General features: G+C 35.6%; 1 protein-coding gene across 50 annotated transcripts in view; it reads right to left on the bottom strand.

Annotated features, from left to right (window-relative positions):
* The window catches only part of ADGRL3 (adhesion G protein-coupled receptor L3), an 812,688-nt gene that overhangs the window by 572,214 nt on the left and 225,171 nt on the right, over nt 1-15,303 (bottom strand). The gene's annotated exons all lie outside the window — the stretch shown is intronic.

The raw sequence follows: 15,303 nt of genomic DNA, 5'->3' as shown, positions 1-15,303 counted from the left end.
TAAAAAGAAACCTGTTGAAAATTAAAATTCAGCCAATATGATATTTATATTTTCCTTTCATAAGAAAAATGTCACCTATGGTTACTCTCAAGCATTACTTGAGACTAGATCTTGACAGAAATAAAAGCTTAGAAAAAGTTGTTCTTACCACATACTGTCTTTCAACAACCTACGGTCTGTTTTACTCTTTCAGAAATTTCTAAGAAAAGTGACCTTGGAGTCAATACATCTCATGTAGATTTACAGAAAATCTTCCTAATCAAGCACAGTCCAAATAAGGAAGTTTGAAGAGAATACTACAACATAATGATGTTTTCACAAGTACCTTAAATGTGGTGCCCACTCTAATTTATTTAGATCAGTATCTTTATCCTAGTTTCTCTTTCCTTCCATTTGACAATCAGTGATAGAGAATAATATATCAAGTAGGCCTCATCTTAGAGTATTAACATTATATATTTTTGCCTAGTTAATTGATCAATTAATTAATTCATCTAATATATACAAAGTTCCAGGTACTATGCTGATGCTGGAGACACAGTAGTGAAGACAAGAATGTTTCCTACAGAGCCTCACCAATAGTTAACTAGATAAAAATGCAATGAAATAGGTTAAAAAACATTAAGTTCATTTCTGATACTTCATACTAGGAAGGAAATGAAATAAGTTAATGTGAAAGAGAGTAAGAGAGTGGCTCAAATACTCACCGACAGTTTTGTATTTTTGTATGCATCTCAGCATGCAAATTCCTAAAATGGGTATTAAAATATTCATACTTTCTTGCCATTCTGTCATATTCATATTCATCACCTCACTGAGGGGACATCTGCCTTATCACTCCACCCAAAAAAAATGCTTAAAGAAAGACTATATATTGAGTAACACAACACTCAGTATAAGAAATTCCAAGTACAAAATGTGTAGCCAGCCCCAGTGGAGTTTTCCAGGTAGCCAGGGAAAGCAAAGTACATAGGCCTGAGAAGTCAATGATGGAAATTTGCTAATAATGTTAACCATTCATTTGGATTAAGTTCCAAAGGAATTCAGAGGAAAAGAGCACTGAGGTGAGTGAAGGACCAGAGGATTTGACCTGGACCTTGCAGTGAGGTCAAGAATTGGAAAGGGAGGAGTAAGATAAGAAAAATTAGAAGGAGGGAAAGAGCATGAACTAAGCACTGAGGAGGTCCTTCTAGGGGCAGTGGTTATAGGAGACACCGGTACCAAAAGGGAGGATTGCTTGAGGGAAATCTTGTTCATGAATTTACATCAAGGCATACATCAAGTAATTTATTTTACAAAGAAGATACTGAGACCAGTATGCAGTTCTAAAGGGAAGATGAGAGGAAATTTACAACAATTAGAAGGCAATAGTTTTTATGTAAATGCAAATAGCAATGGCAATAAGCAAATACATGGAGAAAATTGTTACAAATGGAACAGACAAGACATGGTGACTGAAGAGATGAGTAGGGAAAAAGTATGGAAAAAAAGGCATTGTCAAATGTATGATTATTGCCAGGAAAACACTGCAAAATGTCTGTCTTACTGGCAGTAATATTATGGTATATTAAAGACTGCTATGGAACAAACTTAGCAATTACAAAAAATGAAATGGATATTTCTTAGGATGTATTCACATTTTTAACATCAACTCTAGAGGGATTTTTTAAAGTATCCCTTACATTGCATATGTCTTATGTGAGCGTATACTTGTCTTTTCACATCTTTGAATAAAATTTAATTATACCAAATTGTTAGTTTTAGATCAATGGTATACTGGTCATTATTCTCCTCACCTCAGAAACAACATTTCTATAGTCATAGGTAACAATATTTTTTGTAAATTCATATTCTGTTTTCCTACTTTTAGGTTCCTATCAATACTGTTTAGTCCAGTATTACTTGCGATATTTAGATATTTATGCACTAACAAGAAACAAGAAAGTTAGTAAGTATTAAGATCTATAAAATTCAAGATTCCTGCAAATCTCAGGCAATTCCAAATTTTATCTTTTACCCACATGCTGACCAATCCCAATGTCCGTCCCTAGCCTAGACCTCTCTCTTCAATGTCAAATATTACAAACTCAGAAGCATTATGCTAAGAATCTTACATATGCACAATGGTTTGGATCCACCCTGCATCTCATATGAGGCATTATTTTTCTCAGCTATAAACCTTACCACTAGAGTTTTCAAAAAAGTGGCCACAACAGCTTCAGGGAGACAACCCTACTGCTGTACTTAAACTCTGGGCACCACCACACTGTTTCAAACTACTCAGATTTATCATACTGTCTCCTGGGAAGGGAAAGCTGCAAATGCTGTGGGTCTCACAATCTCCCAGTACCTGCTTCTTTCCTCTGTAAACCTGGGCAGATTTTGCTGCTCTCACAAATTCAGCAATGCCCTTGTATGTACATTTCATAAGGAGCTCATTACATGTTCCCAACTACTTATTTATGTCTGTCTTCCTAAATCCACTAAGATGTACTCAACTGCTAGCTGCTTAAGAACAGAAACTGTACAGCCAGATGTGCATCAGAGGCACTACTACAGACACAGAGTGACTCAGGAACTGTCCACAGATAAATAAGTGAATGAATATGTAAGAATCAGAATGAGTTTATCTGCATAACCAGTGATCTATAATTTATGGCTTTTTTAGGCTGAGGTGCTGATCAAATTGCATATCCCTAAAAAGTATTCCATAAATAAAATCAAGATTTAGAAATATTTTAAAATTCAAAGAGAAGTAAAAAATGAATTAGAATTGTTATTTTTAATTTTTCTAAAAACAAAAAACTAAATTTTAAACAAAAAATAAATAGATTCTAAAGATGGTGTCCTAATCATTACTGAAAAAGGACTGTATACAGGCTGCTCACATTTGAAACCATAAACTTTACTCAGTACCCATATTTCTTAGTCTTGAATACATGTAAAATAAAATTAATTATTTTTGTCCTTTCATACTAATGAAGTTATTCAGAGTATATCAGGTCTGAAAGCATTTATACATGAATTAAAATTTTAGAATAAACCCCAAATTTGTAAGAAAATATCTATTATGCAAGGTTCACATTTTTATATACATATTATGTATTAGGAGCTACTTTTTAATGTAACTTTTTAATGCCTTATTTTATTTTTTATTTTATGTTTTTATGATTTTTATTTTTTGCCATTATAGCTAGTTTACAGTGTTCTGTCAATTTTCTACTATACAGCAAGGTGACCCAGTTACACATACATGAATACAATCATTTTTCTCACATTATCATGCTCCGTCATAAGGTACCAGACATAGTTTCCAGTGCTACACAGCAGGATCTCACCATTAGTGAAGCAGATCAGAAAGAGAAAGAAAAATACCATATGATATCACTTATATCTGGACTCTAATACACGGCACAAATGAACCTTTCCACAGAAAAGAAAATAATGCATTATTTTAAATGTGCAAGATTACAGGAGTTCCCACTGTGGTGCAGTGGTTAATGCATCCAACTAGGAACAATAAGGTTGTGGATTCAATCCCTGGCCTTGCTCAGTGGGTCGAGTATCTGGCATTGCCGTGAGCTGCGGTGTAGGTCGCAGATGTAGCTCAGATCCCATGTTGCTGTGGCTCTGGTGTAGGCCGGTGGCTACAGCTCCAATTAGACCCCTACCCTGGGAACCTCCACATCCGTGGGAGCAGCCCTAGAAAAGGCAAAAACAAAATAAATAAATAAATAAATAAATAAATAAGTGTATGTGCTAGATTACATAGAATTGAGAGGTTCCTTTTGGTTTTATATTTTAAGAAAATTCATGAAGACTGAAGGGAGAAATAAAAAGATAATGAGTAGGGATAAGAAAACACTAGTGAGTGTTCCCTAGTGGCTCAGAGAGTTAAGGATCCAGTGTTGCCACTGCAGTGGCTGGGGTTCCTGATATGGTGCAGGTTTGATCCCTAGCCTATGAAATTCCACATGCCTTGGATGTTGTCAAAAAAAGGGAAGGAAAGGAAAGGAAAGAAAACACATTAGAAGTAGAAAGGATGAAAATGTTCATAACATGAGAAGCATTCTGTTAATATGTCTCAGTCTGAGAGATCATATTTATTACATACCTCCTAAAAATAACTATTCTCTCTCAACTGACTTGCAACCAAAAACCTATAATTAAAACAGTACATATATTCATCAATATATGTGATAAAAATCAAAATGTAATTTTATGTATTTATTACCAAAACAGCAGATGTAGAAGAATGAACATACATAACAAACATACAACACTCAGTCTCCTCGGCCTTATTAAAATTGAGACAAACATAAAGAAAAATAAACACTACTAAGCTGGTATAGATCCATATCCACTTGTGAAGTGATTCAAAAGTGCATGTAGTGGGGATTAGGATGGCCGAATAGAAGACTGGAGCTCAGCTTCTCTCCTAAAAACAACAAAATTCACAACTAAAGGCTGAGCAATCAAAAACCAAATGGACCGGAAACTTTCAAAAAGATATCCTACTCCAGAAGACAAAGAAGAGGCCACATCAAGAGGTAGGAGGGGTGATTACACGATATAAACAACCGCATACCTCCCAGGTGGGAAGCCCCACAGACTGGAAACTAAATGGTTCACAGAGACTCACCTACAGGTATGTGAGAGTTCTGAGTACCACATCAAACTCCCATGAATGGGGATCCAGTACTGGGAGAAAGAGACCCTAGAGTATCTGGCATTGAAGGCCAGTGGGGCTTGTGTGCAGGAGCTCCATAGGACTGGGGGAAATGGAGACCCCATTCCTAAAAGGCCCACACAGACTTTCACGTGCACTGGGTCTCAGGGCAAAGCAAAGTCTCCATAGAAATCTGGGTCAATCCTGACTGCAGATGTTGGAGGACATCCTGGGAAAACAGGGGTGAATGTGGCTTGTTGTGAAGGACATTGGAAGCAAAGCTCTCCAGAAACTTCAGCAGCCCTGTCTTTCTCTGAAGGTGGACATTTTGGGAAAATCTGGCCCCACCCATCAGTGCTGAGAAGCCCCAGGGCAAACAACAACCAAGGTGGGATCACAGCCCCGTCCACCAGTAAACAGGCTGCCTAAAGACCCCTCAGGCACACACCCACCAGAAGGAATAGAATCAGCTCCACCTACCAGTGGGCAGGCATCAGCACCTCCCATCAGGAAGCCTATAGCAAGCCCCCATACCTACTTCAGCTGCAAGGGGGGCAGACACCAGAAGGAAGAGAGGCTACAACTTTATTATCTGTAAAAAGGTCACCACACCAAAAACCTATAACAATGAAAAGACAGAGAACTATAACTCAGACGAGGGAGAAAGGAAAAACCCCAGAAAATCAGCTAAGCGATGAGGAGATTCTCAGCCTCCAGGAAAAAGATTTTAGACTGTTGATGCTGAAGACGATGCAAGACATTGGGAATAAACTGGAGGCAAAGATGGATAACTTACAGGAAACACTGAGCAAAGAGATACAAGACAGAAAACTTCAACAAGAAGAGATGCAAGATACAATAACTGAAATAAAAAATTCACTAGAAGCAGCTAACAGCAGAATACAAGAGGCAGAAGAACAAATAAGTGAGGTGGACGACTGATTAGTGGAAATTATGGATGCAAAACGGAAAAGAGAAAGAAGATTGAAAACAAATGAAGAGAGTCTCAGAGAGCTCTGGGACAACATGAAACGCAACAACATCCGTATTATAGGGGTGCCAGAAGGAGAAGAGAGACAGAAGGGGACAGAAAAAATATTCCAAGAGATAACAGCCAAAAACTTCCCTCACATGGGAAAGGAACCACTCACTCAAATCCAGGAAGCACAACGAGGACCATATACAATAAACCCAAGGAGGAATACACCCACACACATATTAATCAAATTAACCAAAATTAAAGACAAAGAGAAAATCTTGAAAGCAGCTAGGGAAAAGAAACAAATAACATACAAGGGAACCCCAATAAGGTTATCAGCAGATTTTTCAACAGAAACTCTGCAGGCCAGAAGGGAGTGGCATGATATACTTAACGTGAGGAAAGGAAAAAACCTCCAACCAAGATTACTTTACCCAGCAAGGCTCTCATTCAGATTTGAAGGAGAAATCAAAACCTTCACAGACAAGCAAAAGTTGAGAGAATTCAGCAACACTAAACCAGCCTTACAACAGATACTAAAGGAACTTCTCTAGGCAGAAAAGACAAGACAGCAACAGGAAACAAAAATACCACAAATCACAAGGCTCACCAGTAAAGGTATATATACAGTAAAGATACAAAATCATCCATGCACGACTATACCACCACAATCAGAAATCATTAGAAGAGGAAGGTACAAATGCAGAACACTGGAGATGAACTTGCAATTAAGAGAACAACTTAAAACAATCTCATATACATATAGACTCTTATATCAAAACTTCAGAATAACTGCAAACCAAAAATCTACAATTGATACACACACAAAGAAAAATAAACTCAAATACAACACTAAAGATACTCATCAAACCAGAAGAGGAAAGAACAAGAAAAGTAGGGAAGAAAAAAGAGCAACAAAAACAAATCCAAAGCAATTAATAAAATGGCAATAAGAACATACATATCAATAATTACCTTAAATGTTAATGGACTAAATGCCCCAAACAAAAGACATAGACTGGCTGAATGGATATAAAAACAAGACCCATATATATGCTGTCTCCAAAAGACCCACTTCACTTCTAGGGACACATACAAATTGTAAGTGAGAGGATGGGAGAAAATACTTCATGCAAACGGGGGTCAAAAGAAAGCTGGAGTAGCAATACTCATATCAGAAAAAATAGACTGTAATTGAAGGATATTTTAAGGGACAAAGAAGGTCATTACATAATGATCAAAGGATCAGTCCAAGAAGATATAACAATTTTAAATATCTATGCACCCAACATAGGTTCACCACAACATATAATGCAACTGCTAACAACCTTAAAAGGGCTAATCGACAATACCACAATCACAGTGGGGGACTTTAGCACCCCATTTACAGCAATGGACAGATCAACCAGACAGAAAACTAATAAGGAAACACAGGCCCTGAATGAAGCATTAAACCAGATGGACTTAATAGATATTATAGGACATTCCATACAAAAGCCACAGAATACACATTCTTCTCAAGCACACATGGAACATTCTTTAAGATTGATCACATCCTGGGGCACAAATCCAACCTCGGTAACTTTAAGAAAATTGAAATCATATCAAGCATCTTTTCTGACCACAATGCTATACGACTGGAAATCAACAACAAGAAAATATCTGGAAAAAACACAAACATGTGAAGACTAATCAACAGGCTACTAAACAACCAATGGATCACTGAAGAAATCAAAGAGGAAATTAAAAAATACCTAGAAGCAAATACCTAGAAGATATGACACTCCAAAACCTACAGGATGCACCAAAAGCCATTCTAAGAGGAAAGTTTATAGCCATACAAGCCCACCTCAGGAAACAAGAAAAAGCTCAAATAAACAAGCCAACTTTACATCTAAAGCAGTTGGAGAGAGAAGAACAGACAAGACCTAAAGTTAGTAGAAGGAAAGAAATCATAAAGACCAGAGCAGAAACCAGTAAAATAGAAAAAATGAAAACCATAGAAAAGATCAATGAAATGAAAAGCTGGTGCTTTGAAAAGATCAACAAAACTGAAAAACCCCTAGCCAGACTTACTGATTTGGGGCCTCTTTTTTTCTTGGCCTGTAGTTTTCTTTTTTTGTGGTATCTTTGTCTGGTTTTGGTATCAGGGTGATGGTGGCCTCATAGAATGAGTTTGGGAGTGTCCAAAAAAAAGAAAACTACAGCCAAGAAAAAAACAGGACTCAAATCAATAAAATTAGAAATGAAAAAGGAGAAGTAAAAATAGACATCACAGAAATACAAAGGATCGTAAGAGACTACTATAGGCAACTATACGCCAATAAAATGAAAAACCTAGAAGAAATGGACAAATTCTTAGAAAAGTACAATCTTCCAAGACTAAACCAAGATGAAATAGAAAAGATGAATGGACCCATCACAAGAACTGAAATTGAAACTGTGATTAAAAAACTTCCAAAAACAAAAGCCCAGACTAGATGGCTTCACAGGAAATTCTACCAAACATTTAGAGAAGAGCTAAAACCTATCCTTCTGAAACTATTTCAAAAAATTGCAGAGGAAGGGAAACTCCCATACTCATTCTATGAGACCAACATAACCCTGATACCAAAGCCAGACAAAGATACCACAAAAAAGAAAACTATAGGCCAATTTCACTGATGAACATCAATGCAAAAATCCTCAACAAAATACTAGCAAACCACATCCAACAATACATTAAAATGATTGTACATCATGATCAAGTGGGATTTATACCAAGGATGCAAGGGTTGGTTCTTCAATATCCACAAATCCATAAGGTGAGACACCACATTAACAAACTGAAGAATAAAAACAATATGATCCTCTCAATAAAGCCTTTGACAAAATCCACCACCCATTTCTGATAAAAACCCTTCAGAAAGCGGGCATAATGGGAACCTACCTCAATATGATAAAGGCTATATATGACAAACTCGCAGCAAACATCATTCTCAATGGGGAAAAGCTGAAAGAATTCCCACTGAAATCAGGAACAAGACAAGGATGTCCACTCTTGCCACTACTCTTTAACATAGTTTTGGAAGTCCCAGCCACAGCAATCAGAGAAGTAAAAGAAATAAAAGGAATCCAAATTGGAAAGGAAGAATTAAAACTATCACTCTTTGCAGATGACATGATACGCTACCTAGAGATTCCTAAAGACTCTACCAGAAAAATGTTACAGTTCATCCATGAATTTGGCAAAGTCGCAGGATACAAAATTAATACACAAAAATCGACGGCATTTCTATACACTAACTATGAAAGATCAGAAAGAGAATTTAGGGAAGCAATCCCATTTACCATTGCATCCAAAAGAATAAAATACCTAGGAGTAAACCTACCAAAAGAGACAAAAGACCTGTACTCTGAAAACTATAAGACACTGATGAAAGAAATCAACGATGACACAAATAGATGGAAAGACATACCATGCTCTTGGATTGGAAGAGTTAATATTATCAAAATCACTATACTACCTAAGGCAATCTACAGATTCAATGCAATCCCTATCAAATTACCAAGGACATTTTTCACAGAACTCAAAGAAAATATTTTAAAGTTTGTTTGGAAGAACAAAGACCCAGAATAGCTAAAGACATCCTGAAAAAGAAAAATGGAGCTGGAGGAATCAGGCTCCCAGACTTTAGACTATACTACAAAGCAACAGTCATCAAAACTGTATGGTACTGGCACAAAGACAGAAATATAGATCAGTGGAACAGGATAGAAAGCCCAGAACTCAACCCACGCACCTACAGCCAACTAATCTATGACAGAGGAGGCAAGGATATACAATGGAGAAAGGACAGCTTGTTCAATAAGTGGTGTGTGGAAAACTGGACAGCCACATGGAAAAGAATGAAATTAGAACATTTCCTAACATCATACACAAAAATAAACTCCAAATGGATTCTAGACCTAAATATAAGACCAGAGACTATAAAAATCCTAGAGGAAAACATAGGCCAAACACTCTCTGACATAAACGACAGCAACATCTTCTCAGATCCACCTCTTAGAGTTATTGACAATAAAAACAAAAATAAACAGGTGGGACCTAATCAAACTTCAAAGTTTCTGCACAGCAAAGGAAACCCTAAACAAAACAAAAAGACAACACACAGAATGGGAGAAAATCTTTGCAAGTGAATCAACAGACAAGGGATTCATCTCCAACATTTATAAACACCTTTTGCAGCTCCATACCAAAAAAACAAACAAGCCCATCAAAAAATGGGCAAAAGATCTAAACAGACAGTTCTCCAAAGAAGATATACAAATGGCCAAAAATCACATGAAAAGATGTTCAACATCACTCATGATTAGAGAAATGCAAATCAAAACCACCATAAGGTGCCACCTTACACCAGCCAGAACTGCCACCATCAGAAAGTCTCCAAACAAGAAGTGCTGGAGAGGGTGTGGAGAAAAAGGAACCCTATTACACTGTTGGTGGGATTGTAAATTGGTGCAACCACTGTGGAAAATAGTATGGAGATTCCTCAGAAAACTAAACATAGAACTACCCTTTGATCCAGCAATCTCACTCCTGGGCATCTATCCAGAGAAAACCACGACTCGCAAAGACACATGTACTCCAATGTTCACTGCAGCACTCTTTTAAATAGCCAAGACATGGAAACAACCTAAATGTCCATTGACAGAGGAGTGGATCCAGAAGATGTGGTACATATACACAATAGAATATTACTCACCATTAAAATGAACGAAATACCAGCATTTTTAGCAACATGGATGGACCTAGAAATTATCATGCTAAGTGAAGTCAGTCAGACAATGAGACACCAACGTCAAATGCTTTTACTGACATGTGGAATCTGAAAAAAGGACAGACTGAACTTCTTTGCAGAACAGATGCTGACTCACAGACATTGAAAAACTTATGGTCTCCGGAGGAGAAAGTTTGGGGGGTGGGGGGATGTGTTTGGGTTGTGGGATGGAAATCCTATGAAATCAGATTGTTATGATCATTATACAACTACAGATGTGATAAATTCATTTGAGTTAAAAAATGTAGAAAAAAAGATAAATGATAGTAATAAGCTTCAGAAATAAATGTCCTGGCAATAATTCAACAACAAAAAAAGTGCATGTATTTTCACGAGATGTCACAAATGTAAATTGGAATCCTTTTAAATAATTCTTGAGCTTTTCTCCGATCTAATTTTGCCCAATTGAATTTTTCTAATCTAGCAAAGTTATTTCCTATATTTTATGTAACCAATATAACACCTTTAGAAATAAATGGCTTAAGAATAAACTCAACACTTTATGGTATACCAACTATTTACACACATATACATAAGACTATTGTTTAGACATAATAGACTACAAAGGGAAATCTGTAATTTAATGAAAATAATTGGCTATGTAATCTTGGAAAAGAATATTAAATGGTCCAGTGTTGCAAAGGTTTTTAATTTATCCTGAAATATTCCTAGAAATGTCAGAGCTAAAAATGATTATCTTGAGATTTTAAAAATTTTATAATGGTGACTATTACAAAAGTGAATACTAATAAATGTCCAGTATGAATACTAACTATAAGAATGAAACTCACATGATGAAGATGAATTGCTGATTAATAACTTCAATTTTTAAGACCTCCCAAAATAACCAAATAACCATGTTTAATTTGAAAGTGTTAAGCCAAGAAGTGATGAGATTTGATTTAGCTTCTGGGATGATTTCACCTGCTGTTCTATGGAGAAAGGACTGTCAAGAAACAAGGTGGAAGATCAGAAAGGAGACTGATACAGTTGTCCAGGTGAGGGATAAAAAGATTGGATTATGCACTGATTAAAGCAGAGAGTGAAAAGTAATCAGATCAATACATATTTTAGAATGAGAAGGTATTATATAGACAATAGAATATAAAGTAACTTGCTGAGCCTATACTTAGAAACCTAACCAACTTTTTTATTTTCACATTGAAAATGACTGCATATACATTTACCAAGAAATGCATCGATACAGAAAATGGAAGACATTTAGGATGAATTCATAAATGTCTGGCAGGAGTTGAAATTTAAGCAAAGGATTGGAAATGGGCCTCTACATTTTACTGTCTACATCTACTGTTATTTTTTAATTTTCTTTTTATTAGGAAGCACAAACCCTTTTTCAAAATGAAAAATAATTCTGATCAAGACAACAATTAAATGGCCAAGTCAATGATTTAATTTCAGGGGCTATAGCTCTATAAAAAAACAATATTCCTATCTGCCTAAAAGATATCAAATTTAAATGGTCGTATTGCACAAAATTCATCAAAAATATTAGAATTGCATATAAACAAGTATATTACTGATAATTTTTTTTTTTTTTTTGTCTTTTTGCTATTTCTTTGGGCCGCTCCCGCGGCATATGGAGGTTCCCAGGCTAGGGGTCGAATCGGAGCTGTAGCCGCCAGCCTACGCCAGAGCCACAGCAACACGGGATCCGAGCCGCCATCTGCAACCTACACCACAGCTCACGGCAACGCCGGATCGTTAACCCACTGAGCAAGGGCAGGGACCGAACCCGCAACCTCATGGTTCCTAGTCGGGTTCGTTAACCACTGCTCCACGACAGTAACTCCAAAATATTTTCAAAAATATATATAGGAAAGCAAATTTATTCTCACATTTGAATATGTGAGCTACTTTGTTTTTACCTCAACATCATTTATAATAAGTGGAATTATGAATTCTATGTTCTGGAATTTAATGTATGAAAACTTTCAAAGAACTTGAGTGATATCATTTTTAAATCTCATTGGCCATGTTACCATATTAATTCTTTTTTAAAATTAATAGTTAAGTTTATTTTCAGCTAAACTTAGATAAAATATGATTTGTACATCAAACTCATGTATTACGCATTGTATGTTTAGAGTGAGGGCAAATTTTTAAAGTAAACCAACTGAAAGAAAGCTATTTAAAGATCTGACAAAATTCATGAAAACAGTACTTGAGTAAACTGAGGTAAGTAAACAGTACCTGAGTAAACTTGAGTAAACTGGAAAATACTGATAGCCACACACTACCCATCTTATGAGACTAGAACCTGAATCTCAGAGAAGTAGCTATGGTACCAGAACTCAGCTTTGGTAATTTCCAGAGCAGCTTTCCTTTTCTCAAGACCCACAACATCTCCCTTCATCCCAGAGCAGATGTCAGGAACAACATGAGATTGGCAAAGTCTTATCAGTTTTGTTTTATAAATGCAAATTATCAACTAATTAATATTAAAAATATTTCCAAAGTCCGTTTTAATTTAAAAAGTGAAAGTGATGACATGTACATCTTCAATTTTATAAATCTTCTTTTTTACAAGTTACATCAGTTAAAACCAAACTGAGTATGTTTTAAAATCAGCTCTAATCAAAAACTATTTAAAAAAAGGCATACCTGAAGTACTTTTGTTAATTAGAATTACTCAATGAATAAGAAGATAAATATTCACTAAACACAGCAGTATAAAGTTCTCTTTCTGATTCAAAATTATTACATCTCAAATTTGAGAACAGCTTCTAAACAGCAGGATTCAGGATAATCATTAAGCTTTCATTAATGTTAAAGAAAGAAATTATCCTCTGTGTGTCCACCTATTCTGACTATAGAAACAAAGGATTAAAATTAGAATATCATTTCATTTTATTACCACGTGTCAAATTTCAGTTTATCAAATATTTTGAATTAAAAGACACGCACACATGGCATTCACAATACTGCTTTTATCTAAGTCATGATGCACTCTGTCAAAACTTATCACTGTGTCAAAGTTCTAGGAAGATTTCATCAAAAAGGCACTGGAATTTACCTCCAATAATATCATTCTAAATTAAAACAAGATTTGCCAGCAGACTTCTACCATGGTTGTGGCAGACCTCTTTATCAAGAAGAGGTACCATTTATCAGTGATTCTAAAAAAGCCTTCTCCAGGAAGCCCAAATCAATCCATTCATTCTACAAATATCTTCCAATACCTACTGTGAGCTAGGTGCTGGCCTAATCACTTGAAAAATAACAAGAACCAAAATATATCTAATTACTGCCCATAAGAGGTTACCTTCTGGTAAGGAGACTACTAATCAGAAAGCTAAGTGGTTTGGACTAAGCAGATCACATTAAGAAATATAGTGAAGACTGGATCCACTTGAGACATGTTTGGGGGGTCCAATCAGTAGGACCTGATGAAAGAGTAGCTTCTGGAGTGAGCCAGACAGACATTATCATCAATGACTCAACATTGGCATGAAGCAAGTCTTATTTATTGATAAGGAAAAGACCAGTAGAGAGAGATTAAAAAGAAAAAAAAAATTCCCAAAAATGTTAATTTAAGAAGCCTATGAGAAGCCCAGTAGAGAGAGATTAAAAAAAAAAAAAAAAATCCTGCAAATGTTAATTTAAGAAGCCTATGAGACATCCAAGCTGAGATGTCAAGAGGCAGCTGAACATATGAATCTGGAACCAAGTCCCTTTAGATATAAATTTCTGAGCCAGTGACAGAGAATCATTATTTACAGAATAGGAATCTAAGAAGACAAGTAGGATAGACAACGCAAAGAAAGAATTCAGTAAATACAGAAAGAAGGAAAATCAAATGGCATTGCTTACAACTGAAAAAGAAATGCCCAGAGATGTGATTTGGTTCATCACATTAAAAACAAAAAGGCAGAAAAAAAGTGAGTCATTAAGTGTTCTGAATACTACTGAGTAAGATGAAACTGGAAGTTATCCATCATATTTGGCAACACAGAAGTTATAGCATGAGTAGAGAGCAAGGGAGCCTGATAAGTTAATTAAAATAGAAAAAAAACTATTCACAATCTTGACACTGTAAATTATCAAAAGTCATTCCTTTGTAAACATTTCACTATGTAATATAATAGCTGGATATCTTATACACCATGTATACATTCAAAAATTAAACCTAACAAACATTTATTAAATTTCTACAAAGTGACAAGCAATCTGTGAGCTGGCAATTTAAAGAAGAATAATACACAAGATGTAATCTTCATATATAAGGAGCCCAGAACATAATGATACAAATATGCATAAGAAACACTGAAAATACCAGCTACCAACAGTGCATAGTAAAATACAGGGGTCATTGGAATTCAGAAAAATAATCACTTAACTTTGCTACTCTATGCATTTTTATTTTAGAATTGCCACTTCTAAATGTTAAAAAGACCTTATAGGGTTATTGGTTTTGCAGCATACTCTGATCTTTTGCTTTAGGAAATTAGTAACTTCATGCCTAGATGAAGCACTAGAAACAGAAAACACCAAGCATCAGTAAGAAAAGTATTATAATTAATGAGACACTTGCGACACTAATTTAGAATTAGGAGAGCCAATGAACTTGTTATTTATCAGACTTCTCTTGCCTTTTAAAAGTTAAAGCCTGCTTTATAATCTTAGTGCATAATGGGCAATACATATGTGGAAAATGGACTAAAAATGGATAAACAAGGAAGAAATAATGTCATGGCAGAACAATCATACCTGGTTAATATGACATACTAGCTTGATTTAAGAGTCAACTTTTTATCTGTACAATTACTACAAACAAAAATTTATGACATTTATGGAATGATAAAAATGGCAGTGCA

This window comes from Sus scrofa, chromosome 8, assembly GCF_054392235.1.
Source record: "Sus scrofa isolate SSC_HxYL_T2T_F1_AM1 chromosome 8, Sscrofa_HxYL_maternal_Yorkshire_Landrace_v2.0, whole genome shotgun sequence".
In the NCBI taxonomy this organism is placed as follows: domain Eukaryota; kingdom Metazoa; phylum Chordata; class Mammalia; order Artiodactyla; family Suidae; genus Sus; species Sus scrofa.
Note: the sequence above shows the minus strand (reverse complement) of the source record. Positions and strands in the feature narration are given on the sequence as shown.